Source organism: Tachysurus vachellii, chromosome 16 (assembly GCF_030014155.1).
Source record: "Tachysurus vachellii isolate PV-2020 chromosome 16, HZAU_Pvac_v1, whole genome shotgun sequence".
NCBI classification, from domain to species: domain Eukaryota; kingdom Metazoa; phylum Chordata; class Actinopteri; order Siluriformes; family Bagridae; genus Tachysurus; species Tachysurus vachellii.
Window position 1 is genome coordinate 3,793,717 of NC_083475.1, and position 21,587 is coordinate 3,815,303.

The following is a 21,587-nucleotide window of genomic DNA, read 5'->3' on the forward strand; positions in this document are numbered from 1 at the left end:
CATAATGTCCAACCTAACGACCAAACAACTTGTTAAACTAGACGATGTTGACAATGATACAGAATGGATTCCTCCATTCGACGATGACTATTTCACTGAATTTGGCCAGACTGATCCGGAAACAGACAAAGGTGAATACGGACAGTAGAGACTTTTGACTTGTAGAAAAGTTACAATGAGATTGATGTTTAATGCTTTGCCTTTAACTGCATTTCTGTTTGGGTTCTGTCCCCACAAAAACAGCGTATTGTCCACTGAAGTTCATGTATTTTATGACGCGATGAAAAACTTACAAGGGAAATGATATGCTGATGTGTGATTATACATGATTAAACTTAGCCTAAGCCATATGAGAATATATTCATAACTGATTAAGTGTGGATCAAGTAGTTGTTTATTAGTAATAGCATATATTATTTAGAGTCTAGATTTGGTTAATGATTATTGATTTGGTTAATGATTAATGATTATTGAAATTTTGTCTATTGTCCCAGGCAGTGGCGGAGCCAGGGATTTTTCATAGGGGTGGCCAGCCAGGGGCCAGCACTTACTCTGGGGTGGCACAGAAAATATCATTATGCAAACAAACTCATCACTCATCTAACCTTAAAATACTTTTTTAAAAGTATAGGTCCCAAAATTACAATGATGTATGATGTGCAATACTTTAATTTTAATTAAATTAATTTAAATAAAAATTAAGAGGGGCACGGTGGCTTAGTGGTTAGCACGTTCGCCTCACACCTCCAGGGTCGGGGTTCGATTCCCGCCTCCACCTTGTGTGTGTGGAGTTTGCATGTTCTCCCCGTGCCTCGGGGGTTTCCTCGGGATACTCCGGTTTCCTCCCCCTGTCCAAAGACATGCATGGTAGGTTGATTGGCATCTCTGGAAAAATTGTCCCTAGTGTGTGTGTGCCCTGCGATGGGTTGGCACTCCGTCCAGGGTGTATCCTGCCTTGATGCCGATGACACCTGAGATAGGCACAGGCTCCCCATGACCTGAGGTAGTTTGGATAAGCGGTAGAAGATGAATGAATGAATGAATGTATAGTCATAATTCAACCACATGTTTTTTAAAACTATTTGAACAAATAAAACTTATGAAATTCACTTTGAAACCAGAATTCATATCTCCCATTGCTGAAAAAAACTATATAAAGACCAGAAAATCAATTATGTAGGCATAATGTAGACTACTAAAGTGCATTTTATTAAAAGTGCAAACAATAAAACTGTAACAAATTTACAATCTGTTTCCAAAATCCATGACACTAGTACTACTAGTACAAACAATTTACATTAGTTGGATTCTGCAGTTTTTGTGGTTTAAAGCAAAGAAATTCACAAATTCCTCAAGGTTTAGAGACTTGGCTCGTCTGGACTCGACACTTAAGACACCCAGATTGCTCAGTCTATCATCATTCATGGTTGATCGCAGGTAACTTTTTACCAGCTTGAGAGTAGAGAAGCTGCGTTCACATGCATCTGTACTGACAGGTATGGCAACAGCAATTTTGCACAATCAACACACCTGATAGGATGTGTTGTGCTCACACACTCGAATATGAACCAGGAACAGAGGCTGTGCTGTGACTTGCTCCTCATCTCCCGCTTTTTACAATAGGTGGAAAACCGCGCTGTTTTTCGAAACTCTCGCGATGCCTGTCAGTGCCGGTAAGTGTCGCGAGAGTTTCGCGGTCCAATGATTGTAGACATGTGATCGAGGTTCTGTTATGCGAGATCATTTTCTTCTATTAAAAATGCAGTTGCGAGCGGGGTGGCCAGTGGCCCACTTTTGTGTCCAGGGACAAAAGGGGAATTGTGGTGGAAATTTCTAATCTTAAGATGTTCATAAGGCTTTGTCCTTCTATGCTTGTACCCTGTGTGCGTCATGACCAGAGACTGACATCGTCATCAGTAGGTTTTGTTAAGATTATGACAAGGGCAGTAGGGACTGGGGACGAGTTGTCCATAAACAATGTCCAATAAGTCCTCTAGAAGACCTTGGCTTGGTCAGATTAGCTTGGTCAGGAGATGCATGAGGTAATTTTGAGCCAATGATTGATGATGTTTTACTTTATTCTTTAAATCTCTCTAACCTCGGAACTTCCACAACATATTATGGTCTGTTTAAATTTTCATATGACAGGAAATAAGTTCCTGAAACGAATAATATAAGAATCTTCATGTGTTTCTGTGTCTAAAATGAATACACAGACGACCAAAGTCAATCTATACAAGCCAAGTTCATGTATTTTTGTGCAGAAATATAAAGTGTAGTGTCTATAAAATCACTAATTTCAGTATTTTTCATGTTATAAATAAAAGTTTGAGTATTATATACGGATAGTTTAGTTTTTATTCTATCATTTACAGTAATAATCACTAATTGCATATTTATGTAATTATTTTGGTCATGAATTCTTTGAAGCTGTAAATTAGATCATGTGACTTTAGCCAGGGTTTCACAGGTGGGGTCACAAATGATTCTCTGACATTATACTAAATGTGTTACCTGAATAAAATGCTGGAAGCAAAACTGAATGAGACATTTGTCAATAAAGCGGTCAACAAAGTGCCCATCTTCTTTAAGTTGTCCAAAATGATCCATCCAAATCTGTATGCACTGGCTTCTGGCTATGTAGTGTGCACTACACAGTAAAATCAGGATCTCTCTATTTGTGATAGCACAATGAAAATAATACTCTATAATGTTATCCATGACCATAGAGCAGGATCTAAAATTGAAAGATTAAAAGTCAAGATCGAAAATCAGTAAGTGGAAGAAATGACATCAGAATGGTAAAATATATGGTGCATTATATTATGAAGCAATAGAATAGAATTGCAGAGAAAAAAAAAGTCAGAATTCTGAGATATAAAGTCAAAATTATTATTATTAGGGGTCAAGCCCCGAAGGGATGTAGACACCTATTGTTATTGTTAGTTTTTTATTATTATTATTATTATTATTATTATTATTATTATTATTATTATTATTAGGGGTCAAGCCCAGAAGGGGTGTAGACACCTATTGTTATCGTTAGTTTTCTTCTTCTTCTTCTTCTTCTTCTTCTTCTTATTATTATTATTATTATTATTATTATTAGGGTTCAAGCGCGAAGCGCTGGAAACCTGTTGTTTTTGTTAGGATATTTATTATTATTATTATTATTAGGGTTGAAGCGTGAAGCGCTGGAACACTATTGTATTCGTTCTGATTTTTAGGGTTCAAGCGCGAAGCGCTGGAAACCTATTGTTTTTGCTAGGATTTATATTATTAGGGTTCAAGCGCGAAGCATGTAGCATGACATGACATATATTGTCATGTCAATCCAAAGGCCTTAAACGCTTGAACCCGGGAAACGCTGCTTGCAGCTTTAATTATTATTATTATTATTATTATTATTCCGCCCTAGAAATGTTTGTCCCCATAACCCCTAAACCCCTAAAACACGGAAAAATGTTTTTAATGTTTTAATGTTTTTAAAAAAAGCCCTCTAGCGCCACCAACAGTTCAAAAAACCCAATTTTGTGCTGACTCGTAAGGCAAAGATTTTGATTCTCAGAATCAGAATCAGAATCATAAGAATTCGGGCACTTTGTGTATGTGACTTGCGGGTCACTCGTTCTGCATCTGGATGCTTGTGTTTCTTCGCTTTATGGATATGACTTTGTTTATTTTAGGGAAAACTGGACAGGTGAGTACTTCACATGACATATATTGTGGCACCCTCTGTAGCATGACATATGTAGCATGACATGACATATATTGTGGCACCCTCTGTAACTTGTGGGTCACTTTGTGTATGTGAAAATCCTTTAAGGCCTTAAACTCCCTAAAGGCCTTAAACGCTTGAACCCGGGAAATGCTGCTTGCAGTTTTAATTAATATTATTATTATTCCGCCCTAGAAACGATCGTGCAGCCCAAACCGTAAGGCCTAGAGAGCTCAAACTTGGTCAGATGGTAGTACTGGTCACAGTTACTCAGGGTCAAGGTCTCAGCGGAATCGGACAATTTGGGGCGCTTCAATGCCCCTCAACGCGTTTGTCCCCATAACCCCTAAACCCCTAAAACCCCTATGTCCAAATCTCAAGTGCTTTATATCATTGGAATCCTTGGCTCATGACTTAAAAAACGTATATCTCCGATTTCATCTCCGCCATTAAATTTTTTCGCTATAGTGCATTTTGTCCGAAATCTACTTTTGCAAACTAGTCCTAGGTTTTTCGCCTGATCGAGACCAATCCAGTGCAGTAATATTCTCTGGAGTCTCACTGTCTATAATCTTCGAAAAAAAGTCAAAATTTTGATTCAGCGTCCTTAAGGGGCCCCAAAACGTTTGGACTGTGAGGAGCCAGTTTTACTAAAATGTCAATAACTCAAGAACTAAATGAACTATCAACACCAAACTTGGGACACATGTGACTGACTCGTAAGTGCTTTGTGCTTTGTGCTGACTCGTAAGGCCTAGAGGCAAAATTCTTGCAACACCAGAATCAGAATCAGAATCAGAATCAGAAAAGTCTTTATTGCCAAGTATGTTTTCACATACGAGGAACACACACACACACACATTTACACACACATTTACACACAGACACTCACTCACACTCGCACACTTACTCACTCTCGCACACTCACATACTCACTCGCACACTCACATACACACACTTTCACACACACACACACACACACAGACACACAGACACACACAGACACTCACACACACACACACACACTCAGACACACTCACATACTCACACACACACTCACATACATACACATTTACACACACACACACACAGACACACACAGACACTCACACACACACTCACTCACACTCGCACACTCACATACTCACACACACTCACATACATAAACATTTACACGCACACACACACACACTCACACACACAGACACACACACAGACACTCACACACACACACACACACACACACACTCACAAAGACACACTCACACACACACTCACACACACACTTTATTGCCAAGTATGTTTTCACATACGAGAAACACACACACACTTACACACACATTTACACACACACACACACACACACACTCTCACACACACACACACAGACACACACACAGACACTCACACACACACTCACACACACACTCACACACACACTCACACAGACACTCACACAGACACACACACACAGACATACACACTCACACACACACTTTATTGCCAAGTATGTTTTCACATACGAGAAACACACACACACTTACACACACACACACACACACACACTCTCACACACACACACAGACACACACACAGACACACACACAGACACTCACACACTCACACACACACTCACACTCGCACACTCACATACTCACACACACACTCACACACACACACTCACTCACACTCACTCACTCACACTCACTCACACACACTCACTCACACACACACACTTACACACACACACACTTACACAAAGTGTGTACGCTACGAAACTTGGTATGGTTCATCAGCGACATGTTCTGAGCGCATTTGATCGGCTTGACCCCGGTATCGCTGCTTGCAGCTATATTTAGGGATCAAGCCCCGAAGGGGCGTAGACACCTATTGTTATCGTTAGTTTTATTATTATTATTATTATTATTATTATTATTATTATTATTATTATTATTATTATTATTCCTCTTCCGCCATTGAAGTCACTGGCAGCCCATAGAACCGTACGTAGGAAAGTTATGAAATTTGGCACATATGTAGAGGCCAGTCTGTCTAGCTCAAACCCTCTAGCGCCACCAACAGTCCAAATCACAATTTTGTGCTGACTCGTAAGGCCTAGAGGCAAAATTCTTGCAACATCAGAATCAGAATCAGAATCAGAAAGGTCTTTATTGCCAAGTATGTTTTCACATACTGTACAGTACAAGGAACACACACACTTACACACACATTTACACACACACACTCACTCACACTTGCACACTTACTCACACTCGCACACTCACATATTCACTCGCACACTCACATACACACACATCAAGCCCCGAAGGGGCGTAGACACCTATTGTTATCGTTAGTTTCTTATTATTATTCTTCCTCTTCCACCATTGAAGTCAATGGCAGCCCATAGAACCGTACATAGGAAAGTTATGAAATTTGGCACACATGTAGAGGCCAGTCTTAGAAGTTTCTATAGCAAATTTGGTGTGTCTAGCTCAAACCCTCTAGCGCCACCAACAGTCCAAAAACCCAATTTTGACTCCTAAGGCCTAGAGGCAAAATTCTTGCAACATCAGAATCAGAATCAGAAAGGTCTTTATTGCTAAGTATGTTTTCACATACGAGGAACACACACTTACACACACATTTACACACACACTCACTCACACTTGCAGACTTACTCACACTCGCACACTCACATACACACTCACATACACACACTCACAGTTACACACTCACTCACATACACTCACTGACACACAGTCACTCACACTCGCACACACTTACACACACACACTTACACACACACACACTAACACTTACACACACACACACTTACACTCACACACACTAACACTTACACACACACACTTAAACACACAAACTCATACTTACACGCACACTTACTCAGAATCAGAATCTTAAGAATTCGCCTTATGAGTCAGCACAAAATTGGGTTTTTGGACTGTTGGTGGCGCTAGAGGGCTTTTTTTAAAAAGGGCTGTTTTTAGTGATTTTTCCATTATAGCGCTACCAAGTGGCCAATCGCTGCAGTTTTTGAACTGTGACCTCAGTTTGACCTCTTTCACATGTGTCCCAAGTTTGGTGTTGATAGCTTAGTTCTTGAGTTATTGACATTTTAGTAAAACTTGCTCCTCACAGTCCAAACGATTTGGAGCCCCTTAAGGACCCTGAATCAAAATTTTGACTTTTTTTCTATAATTATTGACATTGAGACTCCAGAGAATATTACTGCACTGGATTGGTCTTGATCAGGCGAAAAACCTAGGACTAGTTCGCAAAAGTAGGTTTCGGACAAAATGCGCTATAGCGAAAAAATTTTCAGGGGGGGGAATGAGATCGGAGATATACTGTACATTTTTTAAGTCATGAGCCAAGGATTCCAATGGTATAAAGCACTTGAGATTTGGACATACGGTTTAGGAGTCATGGGCACAAACACATTGAGTAACTGTGACCAGTACTACCATCTGACCAAGTTTGAGCTCTCTAGGCCTTACGGTTTGGGCTGCACGATCGTTTCTAGGGCGGAATAATAATAAAAATAATATTATTAAAACTGCAAGCAGCATTTCCCGGGTTCAAGCATTTAAGGCCTTTAGGGAGTTTAAGGCCTTAAAGGATTTTCACATACACAAAGTGACCCGCAAGTTACAGAGGGTGCCACAATATATGTCATGTCATGCTACATATGTCATGCTACAGAGGGTGCCACAATATATGTCATGTGAAGTACTCACCTGTCCAGTTTTCCCTAAAATAAACAAAGTCATATCCATAAAGCAAAGAAACACAAGCATACAGATGCAGAACGAGTGACCCGCAAGTCACATACACAAAGTGACGGAATTCTTGAGATTCTGATTCTGATTCTGAGAATCAGAATCTTTGCCTTATGAGTCAGCACAAAGTGGCCAATTGGCCAATCACTGCGGTTTTTGAACTGTGACCTCAGTTTGACCTCTTTCACATGTGTCCCAAGTTTGGTGTTGATAGCTCACTTAGTTCTTGAGTTATTGACATTTTAGTAAAACTGGCTCCTCACAGTCCAAATGTTTTGGGGCCCCTTAGGGACCTTGAATCAAAATTTCGATTTTTTTCCATAATTATTGACATTGAGACTCCAGAGAATTTTACTGCACTGGATTGGTCTCGACTAGGCGAAAAACCTAGGACTAGTTAGCAAAGTCCAAATGCACAAAATGCACTATAGCGCAAAAATTTTATGGCAGAAATGAAATCGGAGATATACGTTTTTTAAGGCATGAGCCAAGGATTCCAATGATATAAAGCACTTGAGATTTGGACATAGTGGTTTTAGGGGTTTAGGGGTTATGAGGACAAACGCGTTGAGGGGCGCTGAAGCGCCCCAAATTGTCCGATTCCGCTGAGACCTTGGCCCTTAGTAACTGTGACCAGTACTACCATCTGACTAAGTTTGAGCTCTCTAGACCTTACGGTTTGGGCTGCACGATCGTTTCTACGGCGTAATAATAATAATAATAATAATAATAATAATAATAATAATAATAATAATAATAATTAAAGCTGCAAGCAGCATTTCCCGGGTTCAAGCGTTTAAGGCCTTTGGATTGACATGACAATATATGTCATGTCATGCTACATATGTCATGCTACTAAGGGTGCCACAACATATGTCATGTGAAGTACTCACCCGTCCAGTTTTCCCTAAAATAAACAAAGTCATATCCATTAGAGATGAGCCGGATACTTGGCTGAAACGAGTATCCGGTACGGATAAAGCACTTCTGCCGAGTACGAGTATTATACGAGTAATACGAGTCAATATCTGTGCTCGGATTGTATGAAAATCATCATTAGCTAGCTGATTGTGTCAGCGTTCTGTGATAGGCTAGTCACAGCACCCCCCCCACCAGTGATAGGCTAGTCACAGCGCCCATCCCCTACAGTGATAGGCTAGTCACAGCGCCCCTCCCCTACAGTGATAGGCTAGTCACAGCGCCCCTCCCCTACAGTGATAGGCTAGTCACAGCGCCCCTCCCCTACAGTGATAGGCTAGTCAAAGCGCCCCTCCCCTACAGTGATGGGCTAGTCACAGCGCCCCTCCCCTACTGTGATAGGCTAGTCACAGCGCCCCTCCCCTACACACATACAGATGTATTGTGTTGCTGTGTCTCGCTCTGCTCACTCACAGTCACACACAGAACAGAATAGATTTAGGCCCCACCCACTCCGATACACAGCAAGTTGCCATAGAGACAGCATGGGGCGAGTAGACGCATTCCAATTTACACGACGCTTCACCGTGATGTTATCCATATTGCGGTTAATAGTCCCAGCCTCAGTGCTGACCACTCTGCCCACTGCATCAATCATGACGGGCAGCCTTGGGAGGTTTTGGACAGCTGTTACCATTTTCTGATTCTCTCGATAACCCAGGGCAATGCCTAATCCAATCAGCAGAACTCCTGTTAACATGGTTCCCAATAGGTAGATATCTTCAATGTCCTCCACGGAAAGAGGTGCCAGACACACGACTCGCCACTTCTCCCACGCGTCCATCGTATAGCCAGCAGTGAACGTTCCGGCAGGGCAGTCAGGTTCCCCCGAACTCAAGCTTCTCATCAAGAAGATGGTGTCAATTGCGTTGAGAGACCAGTTTATCAAATCCATGATATTTTTTAGTTTGGAGAGCAGTGTGGAGAGAGTCTCTCAGTGTCTAAGTATAAGACAATAGACGAGACGAGAGGAGCAAAGCAGGGAAAGTAAGGGGGAGGGAGAGGGAGAGAAAAAGCGACCGCCTTCGTTGAGAGCCAAAAGAGAATGAGACATAAGTGTTGGGTTCTAGTAAGAACCAGAACACTGTCATCCTATGACTTTGCATACCCAGGTGTTAAACACTGACCCTGGAGGTTTCTCTGGTGTTAATAAGATCACAGGATGGTCCTATGCAATAGTTCTGTGAAAAAACAGATTTAATATAGTAATATGATCAGGGAGAAGCTTAAATTTTGACTTTTAAAACATTGTGTATTATAGCAGCATTGACATTGTGAGAAGACAAACTTACTTTAGTAACTTATCATAGATTAGAGTCCATTCATCTCGTTCTGCATCTCCAGGGTATCTCTCCAGGGTATCTATCTCTCTCCTAAAATACAGTCATTGTGCTGTTCATATCTGAGTGAACATTAATGACACATTACTTCATACACGTATTTTTCCACCCACCTCTGTTATCTCTTCACAATTCCTGCATGTCTCAGAAAGCTCTTCCTCCAGCTGCTGCACTAAACATCGTAGTGAGTTCACCTGGAACATCAGCTCAGACTTTTCGTCATCCAGCTGTGCACTGGACTCCATCGCCGGCTCGTGTTTCTCCTCAGGTTCAGCCAAAGATGCCTGAAATTTTAACACCCAAAGCATGTTGGCACACTGTCAGACAGAAGAGTTCACATCAGTGGTGATGATTATATGAGCAGAAAAACTTACACTCGGTGGCTCATCGTTATGTTGTAGAGTTTCCTTCATTTGATTGTACAGGATGCTGTAAGCCTACCGCTCTTGCTCGTACTCCTAAAACACACCCATATACATATACTGATTGCTATATTGTAATACTGTAGTGATTTTTTTTTTGCAATAACGGTAGTAGTAAAACATTTATGAGAGGAAAAGCTTACTATAAGTGACTCATCACACTCATCACGGGCCCTCAAACCATTTCTAACTAAACTGCTTAACACCAGTATTGTCTCACTTACCTGTTTTATGGCACCACACATCATGGCTGAATCAGAGAGCTTCTCCTCCAGCTGCTGCACTGTGCCTTCCAGTTTGTGTACCTGGTACATCAGGTCCAACTTCTCGTTCTCCAGCTGAAAGTTGGACTCCATCGCCTGGTTGTATTTCTCCACAGCTTTCGCCAGAGACCTGGAAGTTCAACAAATGAGGTTTTTGCTTTATTTTTTTCAACACACAAATGGATTTGAATTAACACTCATCAGAACAGCCTGGAATGTTTTGTATGGTGGCCGAGAAGTGCAAAATAAAATGAAAATCTGGAAATAAAATAACAAACCAGAAACCACAACATTTGACACAAACCGGAAAATGTAGGTATAGTTTGCGAATGGAAGTCTTACTGCTGATTGGACGATACATCTGTCACTCAAGATATACAGGAAGTACAGCAGGCTGCAGCAGTAGAAAGTCGAAATGTGTAAAAATGTATTGTCCTTACTGTGAATTATAATATGTCAAATTTCTCCAGGGTTGTCCAGTAGGAAGTGGTGTTCCGGAGTCAGTCTGTTGTCGCCGAGCAAGTGTGGATGTGCTGGTGTTCCGCTCGCTATACATAAAAAGTTCATGTTAATTTATCTCCATGTGTCTATGTTTGTATATACATATATCTGCAGCTAAGGATATTACATAATGTTACTCCAGTAAAATGTCTCCCAGCTTAGAGATGTTGGATCTCACTTGGCATCAATTCAGAATATACTAGTTCAGCATGCTTTGTTCTGCCTGACGAGTCCAGTATTAAATGCATTGCATCATTTGAACCTTTTTTTTTTTGTTTTCTTATTTTAGGCCTGCAATAACTGCAGGATTATTGTTAGTCGATCTACAAATAAGCCACAGGATGTCTCCATAAACCATCAATGCTTGATACAGTATAACGAAACGAAATGGCTTTAGTGTATCCACATGACACAGATAGTTTGGTCCCATGGAGTTATAATGTTGAACAAATCTATGACGTCTCTCTGCACTGTTCCTTATAGATTAAGTTCTTGCAGCAAAACAACATAATGTCATCCGAACAACTCTCCTGGTCCGCACAGCTCTGCTCTTATAGCATTCCTTACATCATTTAAGCTGGGATAGTTTTGCCTCTGAAACATACCTGTATTCTCAGGTGTGTTTTTAGAGATCGCAAACTAATCTTTATAAGATGAGATGATATCAGCATATTAAGAATCACGGCATGACAGGGAAGTCGTGGTCTAAAGGTTAGAGAGTTTGACTCTTAACTCTAAGGTTGAGGGTTCGAGTCTCGAGCCGGCCACGACTGAGGTGCCCTTGAGCAAGGCACCGAAACACCCCAACTGCTCCCTGGGCACCACAGCATAAATGGCTGCCCACTGCTCCGGGTGTGTGTTCACGGTGTGTGTGTTCACTGCTGTGTGTGTGCACTTTGGATGGGTTAAATGCAGAGAACGAATTCTGAGTATGGGTCATCATACTTAGCCGTATGTCACGTCAGATTTAATTTAATCAGATAATTGAATGTTCTTACTTTTCTTGCTTGACAATGGAATTGTTATTTTCTTAGATTTAACGTGAACGCAGAACTACACATATGCACCTGAAATAAAGTTATACACAATTTCCTACTGCCTGTATAGTTTAAGTGACAGATATATTGTCCAATCGGCAGTAATTCTTCCATTCGCGAAGTATTCCTACCTTTTCCGGTTTGTCTGAAATGTTGTGTTTTCTGTATTGTCATTTTGTTTTTCACTTCTTGGCCACCTTGTAGTCTGCCACTTGTGGACTAAAGACACACACACACACACACACACACACACACACACTTCTATAATGTGTGAAATAATACCGTATGAGATTTCTCTAGGTCAGATAGAGTTTCCTTCATCTGATCACACTGAGACTGCATGATGCTGTAAGCCTCCCGCTCTTGCTCAGACTCCTAAAACACAACATTGACCACTTAATGTTTATATCGACAATAAACCTCATATGCTGTGATTTATTTAAGTCTGAATTTTTTTAAAAATGATCACACTAGAATTTTATCATTAAGCAGAGGTGCCAATAAATATGGGTTTCGTTTTTTTTGCATTTTTGTTACAACAATGTGTGAGATCTTCATTTCATAATGTTACTTCTAATAAAAAGGAACGCAATGCAAGGATTTTAACACAAGGATTTTCTAACTTACTCTCAGTGCGCCCCATTACACGTTCTCTTAGTCTCAGAGAGCTCTTTCTTTAAGTTATGCACCAAGTCTTGCAGTCTGACCACAGTGAAATGCAGGGTACTGTTCTCATTCTCCAGCTTAGTATTGGTCTTCATCACCTCACTGTACTTCGTCTCAGCTTCACACAGAGAGACCTGGACATTTAACAAAGTTATTTACTACTACACACATTCAGACACACACACACACACTTCACAATAACAGCTGTGGTTGTGAGAGAAGAAAAACAAACCCTAATTGATTCTTTTTCCTGCTCTAAAGTCTCCTCCTTGGATTTGGTCATAGTTTGAATGCTCTTTGCAACGGAACACTCCTAAAACGCATCCAGAGAGCAAAAGATGTTCAAATCTTTACTACTTAAAGTTCACATCTACAGTATCATAAACAGGAAACAGAGTATCATGAATTTGTCTTTTGTCCAACTATTTAGTGTACTCTTGAAGTATTAAAGAGGTATTGGATCAAAATGACATCTTTCATTTCCTGATCTTTACATCTAGATGGGTTACAAAAAAAATGGTGGCAGACCAGACGATTTGGAGGTGAACAAAAGTATAAAAACAGCCTGTCTTTAAGGTGATTAAAGTAAATGACACTTCATATTTGACATCATGAATGTTGCTTAAATTAACTGTATCAGCAGCATCAGGAAATGAAAGCTGAAATCAATAATTCTGTCTGATCTATTGTCAGATATTACCTTAAGCGTTCAAAACAAAGATCTGATCTTGCTGTTACAATACTTTTGGAAGGGAGAGTACACAGCCTGCATTGTAACAGTATGTAACAGGAACATAACAAGCCCTCTGGTTATTTCTAAAGGAACTGCTTAACAGAAGGGTTTTCTGACTTATGAAAAAGGCCTCAGCACACTGCCTGCGTTTTTCAGCCAGCAGTTCACCCAAACCCTCCACTTTGCCTTTCAGATTCTCCACCTGGGACATCAGATCTGACTTCTCTTTCACCAGATTAGCATTGGTCTCCTTTTCTTGCTTGTATCTCTTCTCAGCTTCAGTCATTTGTTTCTACTGTATACACACAGATTTAGACATGAGAAATCTCATTGGTAAGTAAACAAGAACACACACACACATACAGTAAGAATCAAGAGAAGAGAGAAGAAACATGAGAAGAAGAACCTACCTTTAGTAACTTCTCATTGTGTTAAAGTCATCTGATCATACTGTGATATCAGGATATTGTGAGCTCCGAGCTCTTGCTAATTCTCCTAAAACATAGTCATGAAACAGAATGTCAGCTAATTAACAAGTTCATGAGGATATAGAGGTAAAAAGCTTGCTTAAGCGGAATGATTTCCAGTGTGCAAGAAAAACACAAGAGTCATCTGGACTGTAGTAACATATAGTAACTTATCAGGCAGCAGGAACAAGAATCCTCACACACACATGGTCACGTATGTTTTAAAGCGTAAATATTTGTTCCTAAATATCCATGTTTAAAATGCCCAGAGTTACTGTATTTACATCTCTGACCCACAACTGACACACATGACTTACCTTTAGTAACTGACTGCACTCACTTAAAGCTTTCCTAAAGTCTGCACAACGTAACTTCTCTTTAACGTGAGCTCTTGCTCACACTCCTAAAACACAGATTACATGACTCTTATCTACAATGGGTCACTTTCAGCAAACTAGACCGGAAACCAGAAATCATTTTAGATATTTTGTTTAACTACATGATGTAGCTGTTGGTGCAACTTACCATGCAGCATGAATGTCAAGTGTCCTCATATTATTTCTAAAGCTAAATACAAGGATGTTCTCTCTTACCCTCCTTATGTCTTCACATGTCCTGCATGTCTCAGCGAGCTTCTTCTCCATCACCTCCATTGACATCAGGTCAGAGTTCTTGTTCCCCAGCACAGCATTAGTCATCATTGTCTTCTCGTATTTGCTTTCAGCTTCATCCAGAGAGGCCTGGAAGATTTTTATTGTTTAATATTTAAACCCAAATCTCTCATGGTTCCATGCTTTAATATATTAGATGTCCTTTGAATTGTAAAATGATCCATAGTTTGAGTGATAGCTTTATGAGGAGTTATGGCTGAATGCATACAGAACTAGGCCTGTGTTTAATTCTGACTCTCTCACATCTCTCTAACATTGTCTGGAAAGTCTCGTGTTTTGGATTTGAGCTTCAGGTATTTATGTAAAAGATTATTATATATAATTTAAGGTTTACCTCAAATGAACTCTTCTGGGTCACATTTATTTTTCCTTGTAAAGGTCACAAAAGCAGTCATGGCCTCGTGACAGATCTTACCTGCAGTAACTCCTCATTGTGCTTTAACAAAAGCAGATTTTCTTCTTTAACACCTCATTTTGTGACATGAGCATACGGTCAACCTCTGGCACTCTCTCACAGTCCTAAAACACAGTCATAGTGCAGAAGACATTTACACTTTAGTGCTAAACGGACCACTTCAGCTGAAAAGAAGTAACTTCAGAGTAACTACTGTGAATTTAAAAAAAGACATGGATTTAAGCCTTAAACAAAATATCCAGCATTTAAATGAGCTCTATTAACAAACCAATATCTGAGCCTCTATCTTTAACATAGCCCAGTTATGGAGTTAGAAAATGGAGGACTTTGCTCATTGTTAAGTAGAACTCAGACTGGCTTATTGATTTCATAATACACACATCTTACCTTCAGTAAAATGTCCTTCATCTCAATGCACTCGGACTGCAGGATCCTCAGCTGCTGTTTTGCTCCATCACATTCCTAAAACACAGCCATGGACAAAAAGAAAAGATAAATGTTCACATCTACAATGTGTTAACTCTATTCACAATAAACACTAGCATCTTAAACTAAATGTTTGTTTATTTTATTAAACTACGTATAACCTGTGGAGAAACTCATCATGACCTTATGATCCATTATTTCTAAAGGAACTTACTCTTGTTAACTCTTTACATGTTATCCTGGACACAGCGAGCTCTCTGTCCAACTCCTGCACTGAATCTTGTAGAGTTTCCACATCAGACCTCAGATTGGAGTTCTCGTCTTCCACTTGGCTTATGTACGCCATCGCTTCCTCATATTTCTCCTTAACTGCAGTTAGAGACTCCTGGAAATGTAACAACTGAAGCTGTTTGGCTTTGTTTACTGTTACACACACATTCAGACATGTTCGAGGAGTCGAACCGCCAGTCAGAACCGCCTGAAAAGGTTTGTGGACAAAAACACATGATGGGGAAAACATACCCTTAGTGTCATGAGCTTCTCATTACGCTTTGCCTTCTTCTCGTCAAGGTTGTTCTGCACATATTTACAGATTTTCTGCTCTACTGTACTTCATGCGTGTCACCACAGTCCCATTTCTTCAAGTACCTTCAGCTGCGTCATTTCATAAAACCATTGCCTGATAACGGTAAGCTGAGATGAACTTACTGCCAAAGAACAAATTATAGTAAAAACCAACCTCTCTAAAGGGTTATTATCTAAAATATATAATGTTTTGTTTGATTCGTGTACATCCTTCTTAGAGAGCTTGAAAAAAGTGTGGGAAAAAGACATAGGCCACGGAATTACCAATACGGATTGGTCCGCCATATGTACACTAAAAAACGCTGGGTTGTTTTTTAACCCAAATGCTGGGTTGGGAACAAGGACGTTAAAGAGAGCATGCACCTCAACGTGAAAATCAGACGACACCAGTGCGAGAAGCTGCCATCTTTGCGTCTTCAGATAAAAGCGAGTGAAATTCTGTCTGAAACCTATGTTATTCAATATGTAGCAGTAAGAGTTCTGCCAGCATTCATTTTTGCAGACAAACTGTAACTTATTTTTTATTATTATTATTATTAATTAAACTGTGTATAGTTAATAAACTTTTATTATTATTACTGTGGGGGGCATGGTGGCTTAGTGGTTAGCACATTCGCCTCACTCCACCAGGGTTGGGGGTTCGATTCCCACCTCCGCCTTGTGTGTGTGGAGTTTGCATGTTCTCCCCGTGCCTCGGGGGTTTCCTCCAGGTACTCCAGTTTCCTCCCCCGGTCCAAAGACATGCATGGTAGGTTGATTGGCTTATCTCTGGAAAATTGTCCGTAGTGTGTGAGTGCGTGAGTGAATGAGAGTGTGTGTGTGTGTGTGTGTGTGTGTGTGTGTGTGTGTGTGTGTGCCCTGCGATGGGTTGGCACTCCGTCCAGGGTGTATCCTGCCTTGATGCCCAATAACGCCTGAGATAGGCATAGACTCCCCGTGACCCGAGAATAGTTCGGATAAGCGGTAGAAAATGAATGAATGAATGATATTATTACTGTGACCTGACTGCTTCATTGGATTCCGTGTTCTTTAACTTGTACACTGTTACATGAAATGTTTTCATATTTCACATACATATTTAATTGAAAGTAAATTTTTCTGACTGAAGTCAGTGATGCATTTACTGTGATATTTGATACATTTTCATAGAATGCGAGTGTTTTACATGCTGTTATGACGAAATCAGCTCCGTATATTAGACATATTATATATTAAATTTAAGATTTGCTATTTTAGCCTAGACAACCTTTCCAAAAATAAGAAAACGTGTATTAATAAAACAAAGGACAACATTTTATTTAGATCACCTAAATTGCTTCCACATACTTCTGTGTTTCCCGTGGGCCGGGTTGGATTACCGAAGTAAGTATTGCTGTAGATTCATTCTTTTAATCACTTAAATTTCTGACCCATTTTGAGTTAAATTCAACCCAGCAGTGTCATCATTTTTAACTAATAGTTGGGTTAAAATCACAACCCAGCATGCTGGGTTAAACATGATAACCCAACTAGTTGGGTTAAAATAACCCAGCGTTGGGTACGTCCCTTTTTGACCCAGCGCTGGGTTGCCAAAATAACCCAAATTGGGTTGTTTTCAACCCAGCAGTTTTTAGAGTATAACAATTTGTTCCCTAAATGTACTTCTTTGGGGATTCACGAACTCAACTACAGATTTTTTAACAGAGTTTACCTTACACATTCACGTCTAAGAAAGATTTACAAAAACTCCTCTGATCTCTGTTTTAATTGCAAGAAACACAAAAGAACATTCCTTCACTGTTTCTGGTATTGTGACAAAATATTTTCTTTTTGGACTAAAGTACATCATTTTTTACAAAGGCTCTTTACAGTAAGTTGAAATTTTGTTTCTCTTTGGAATTGTATCTCCTGTATAGTGGAATTGAGACTGTGTTTGACTTCCACACCAAGCAACTGTTTTTAAATTTGGTTTAACTGGCAAAGAAATGTATATTGTTACTGTGGTCATCTCCTCAGGTACCTTCTGTTAAAATGTGGTTGTCTCAAATGTCTATATTACTTCCACTTGAGAAACGTAGGATATACATCAAAAGTCTAATGATTTTTGGCAGATATGGAAACCTCTCTGGTGCCACATTAATCTTGCTTGAAATGCACCACTTTTCAAAAAGTGCCTTTTTCTCTGTAAAAATTCAACATATGTTTGTCTGGCTGTTTTTGCATGTGCTCTAAACTTTTGACGATAAGCTTCTGCCACCAGTTCATATGCTCATTACACAGCCATTTTTATAGCATCATAATCTAAAGATTGTTCAATAGGTAATTCAGCCGTAACTTCCTGTGCCTTACCTGACAGATTGCATTGAAGAAGTAAAGCCCACATATCCTTAGGCTACCGCAATTTGGCAGAAACATGTTCAAACGCTACAAAATATGAGTCCACTTCAGTCTCTCTAAACGGCGGAACAAGTCTAATATATTTGCCAACGACAAAATCAGATTGTGACTCAGATGAATCAGAGGAACTTTGATTAACGGTCTGAGCAGAATCGACTGTTTGCATTACCGGTGATGAATCTGAAGGTCTAGCTCGAGGTGATGGAATATGTTTGCTACGTAACTTTAAAGCCTCCATCTCATTCCTATGTTGTTCACTATCTCACGCTCTCTCAGCTTCTATTACTCGAAGCCTGATGCACTGAGCTTCACATTCCTGTTGTTTTAACTCAAGATCTAATTCTTTTAGCTTTATTGCCAATACAGCATCAGAACCAAAATGTTTTGAATCTATGTTGAGAACAGAATCAAAGCCAGCAGTCTCAGATTCTTTCCCAACATCATCTGATGCAGCCAAAATGCCAGCTTCTACCAGTTAATAATAATTCCTCTTTGATAACCTGTTTACGCACCTCTTTACGTATGCTAATGTTAAAGAAGTCCGCTATGCAAATTAAATCCCTCTTACAGCAATGGTTATATACTTCTATAGTGGGAAATAACGTAAATGAGATTAAATCAAACTCCATAACCTAAGCATTAACCTCTCCCACATCAAAAGAGCAAAAACAGCCAGGCAAAACAAGAGAAAAAGGACACTTACCATTTAAAAATGTGATCATCCACCAATGCAGTTGCTTGACGGCGTTGCAAATAACACATAACACCAATTGTTTACCACTTTGTGAGACAAGCCCCAAATTCTGTTATCAGAAGTGGGATCCCGGACAATCCCCCAAATTCTGTTATGTTCCTAGCTAGTCTAGGGTTGGGGGAACAAGTAACAGAATAAAAATGGTGCGAAGTGTGGAGGCAGCAAGGTTCAATTCCCAACCCCAGAGCTTTTAACAAAGACCAAAACTTAATATCAAAAACAAGTTCTTTTATTTTCCAAATGTGGGAGGATTTCAAGGCTTCAAGTGGGGGCAAGGCCAAAATAACAAACAAACCTGCTAACTAATAGAAATAAACTAACTAGACTACAAACAAAAACAAAACTTACAATAATAAACTAACTCCCTAACTAGCTTAAAACAAGAGAAAACAGCATATGAAAGAAAATGGCACCCACCTCTCTACAAATCCCTTCCCAAAGAATTAACAACAAACTTAATAGGTCAAGAAATAACAAAAGTATGTACAAAAGAGTTAACTTACAAAGAAAATGGGTTCTCTTATAATAGGCAACCTGTACAACAAGATGGTTAACACAAGAACACTTTAGGAACACACACACGGGGGTCCACCTCATTTTGTACCCATTTTGTACCTTTATGTTGTCCACCCTTTCCAATGGTTCTACAACTCTGTAAAAAAAAAAAATCAGGCATGACCAAATAAAATTCCTAATCACAAATATCACTTCAATTTAATAAAATTCTAAACTTTTTCAAAAAAGGATTTTGGCCCCTTGTGGGGCCCAGTTTCTAGCGTGGTATCCTTGTGAGGTCCACTTTCACACACACATATTTCAAGTTTTTATAGCTTAGCAAGGACCACAAAAATTATCTGGAGATATTAAGAGTTTCTTTGTTTGAACTTTGTTTTCAGGGATTTTACTCTAATTTACATCCTCTACATCCCATATCCATTTATTTTGCACCAACCGACATACCTGATTGTCATCAATGACTAGACAGGGTATGAACACCATCATAATGACCCCGGTCCAAATTCATGGTGAATTTCCAAATCAAACTTCTCAAACACCATACTGTGTTAAAATCAGGCTTTGCCAGGCTAACCAAAAGTAATATTTTACATCAAACATGGCATAAAATAGTCTCTTAACAATAGGTTTTGTCCTCAAGAAGCATGTATTTATATTTGAAAAAGGGCAGTTCCACATAAATTAGAACATAGTGTGCACGCTGTACAAAAAAAAAGTAAATAAAATACAGCTTTCAGATCAACCCTGTGAAAACTATATTAATACAAAATAATAGAAAAACACAATTATCACTTTGATAAAACTTGTGAGCTTTCACTGGTGTGATCCTGATCACAGGACCCAACCAAATAATAAATGTAAGGATCACATAAATTCAGGTCCAGAACATTGTTTGTACACATTCTTATACACAGCTTTCAGGAAAAGAAAAATCATACAGCTTCCAGAACAATGAGAAATCTACAAAAACACTAAGACAAAATAATAAACACCATTAACATTACGCACATTAAAGTGTTTAAACAAAACTTACAATCTTTCATTGAAAATTTTTCCTGTGGGAAGCAATGCCACTTTTAACGAAATATTTTACTTTCCAGTCTCTGCTTCCAAGGGCTTCAGTTTCTGCAGCAAGGCACTGCTGACAGTCTTCCTTACCTGATACTTCATTCATCACTAAGAACCTTCTCAAATGCCTTTCTACTCTGGTGCCCAGCTTCTTTTTGTAACAGTTTGTTTACATAGGTAGGAAGAAAAAGAATGTTAGCCCATTCTTGACCGACTACTAAAAATAGCTGTTTAAGGTAAATCTCCACAGATTTTGTTCTGTGACAGTTAGAAACACAACATTTGGAGGAGATTGGCTGTACATGGCTACACAAGACAGAAAAATGTATTGAACATATTTTTCATGTTTTAATTGGAAGATAAATTTGTTCAAGTTAAATATTCACATATAAATTTAATAGAGTCTGTTGTGTGAGTGAAGTTCCAACAGTGACCTCATGCAGTAACGCCCGCTAGCCGTGTCGTAGCTAACGCTAGCGCCCGCTGGCCGTGTCTGTAGCTAACGCTAGCCGTGTCTGTAGCTAACATTAGTGCCCGCTAGCCGTGTCTGTAGCTAATGCTAGCGCTAGCTGCGTTTGTACCTAACGCCATAGATATCTATACACTAGATGTCACATTGGGGTCCTAAAAATGCGTCAAAACCGCCGCCATTTTTGTACTGTGCTCCTTTACCTCAAATGCATGGACGATGCCGGACTTCTGTGCTGCATTTGGTTGTTCAAATGAAAGAAATATAAAAACCAGACAGTAAGGGATTACATTTCACAGGTGAGAATGTGTTTTATGATATTGAATGTTAGGAAATTATATTTCTTGTTCCGTTGGTTTGTTTCAGTCCTTGGTTAACG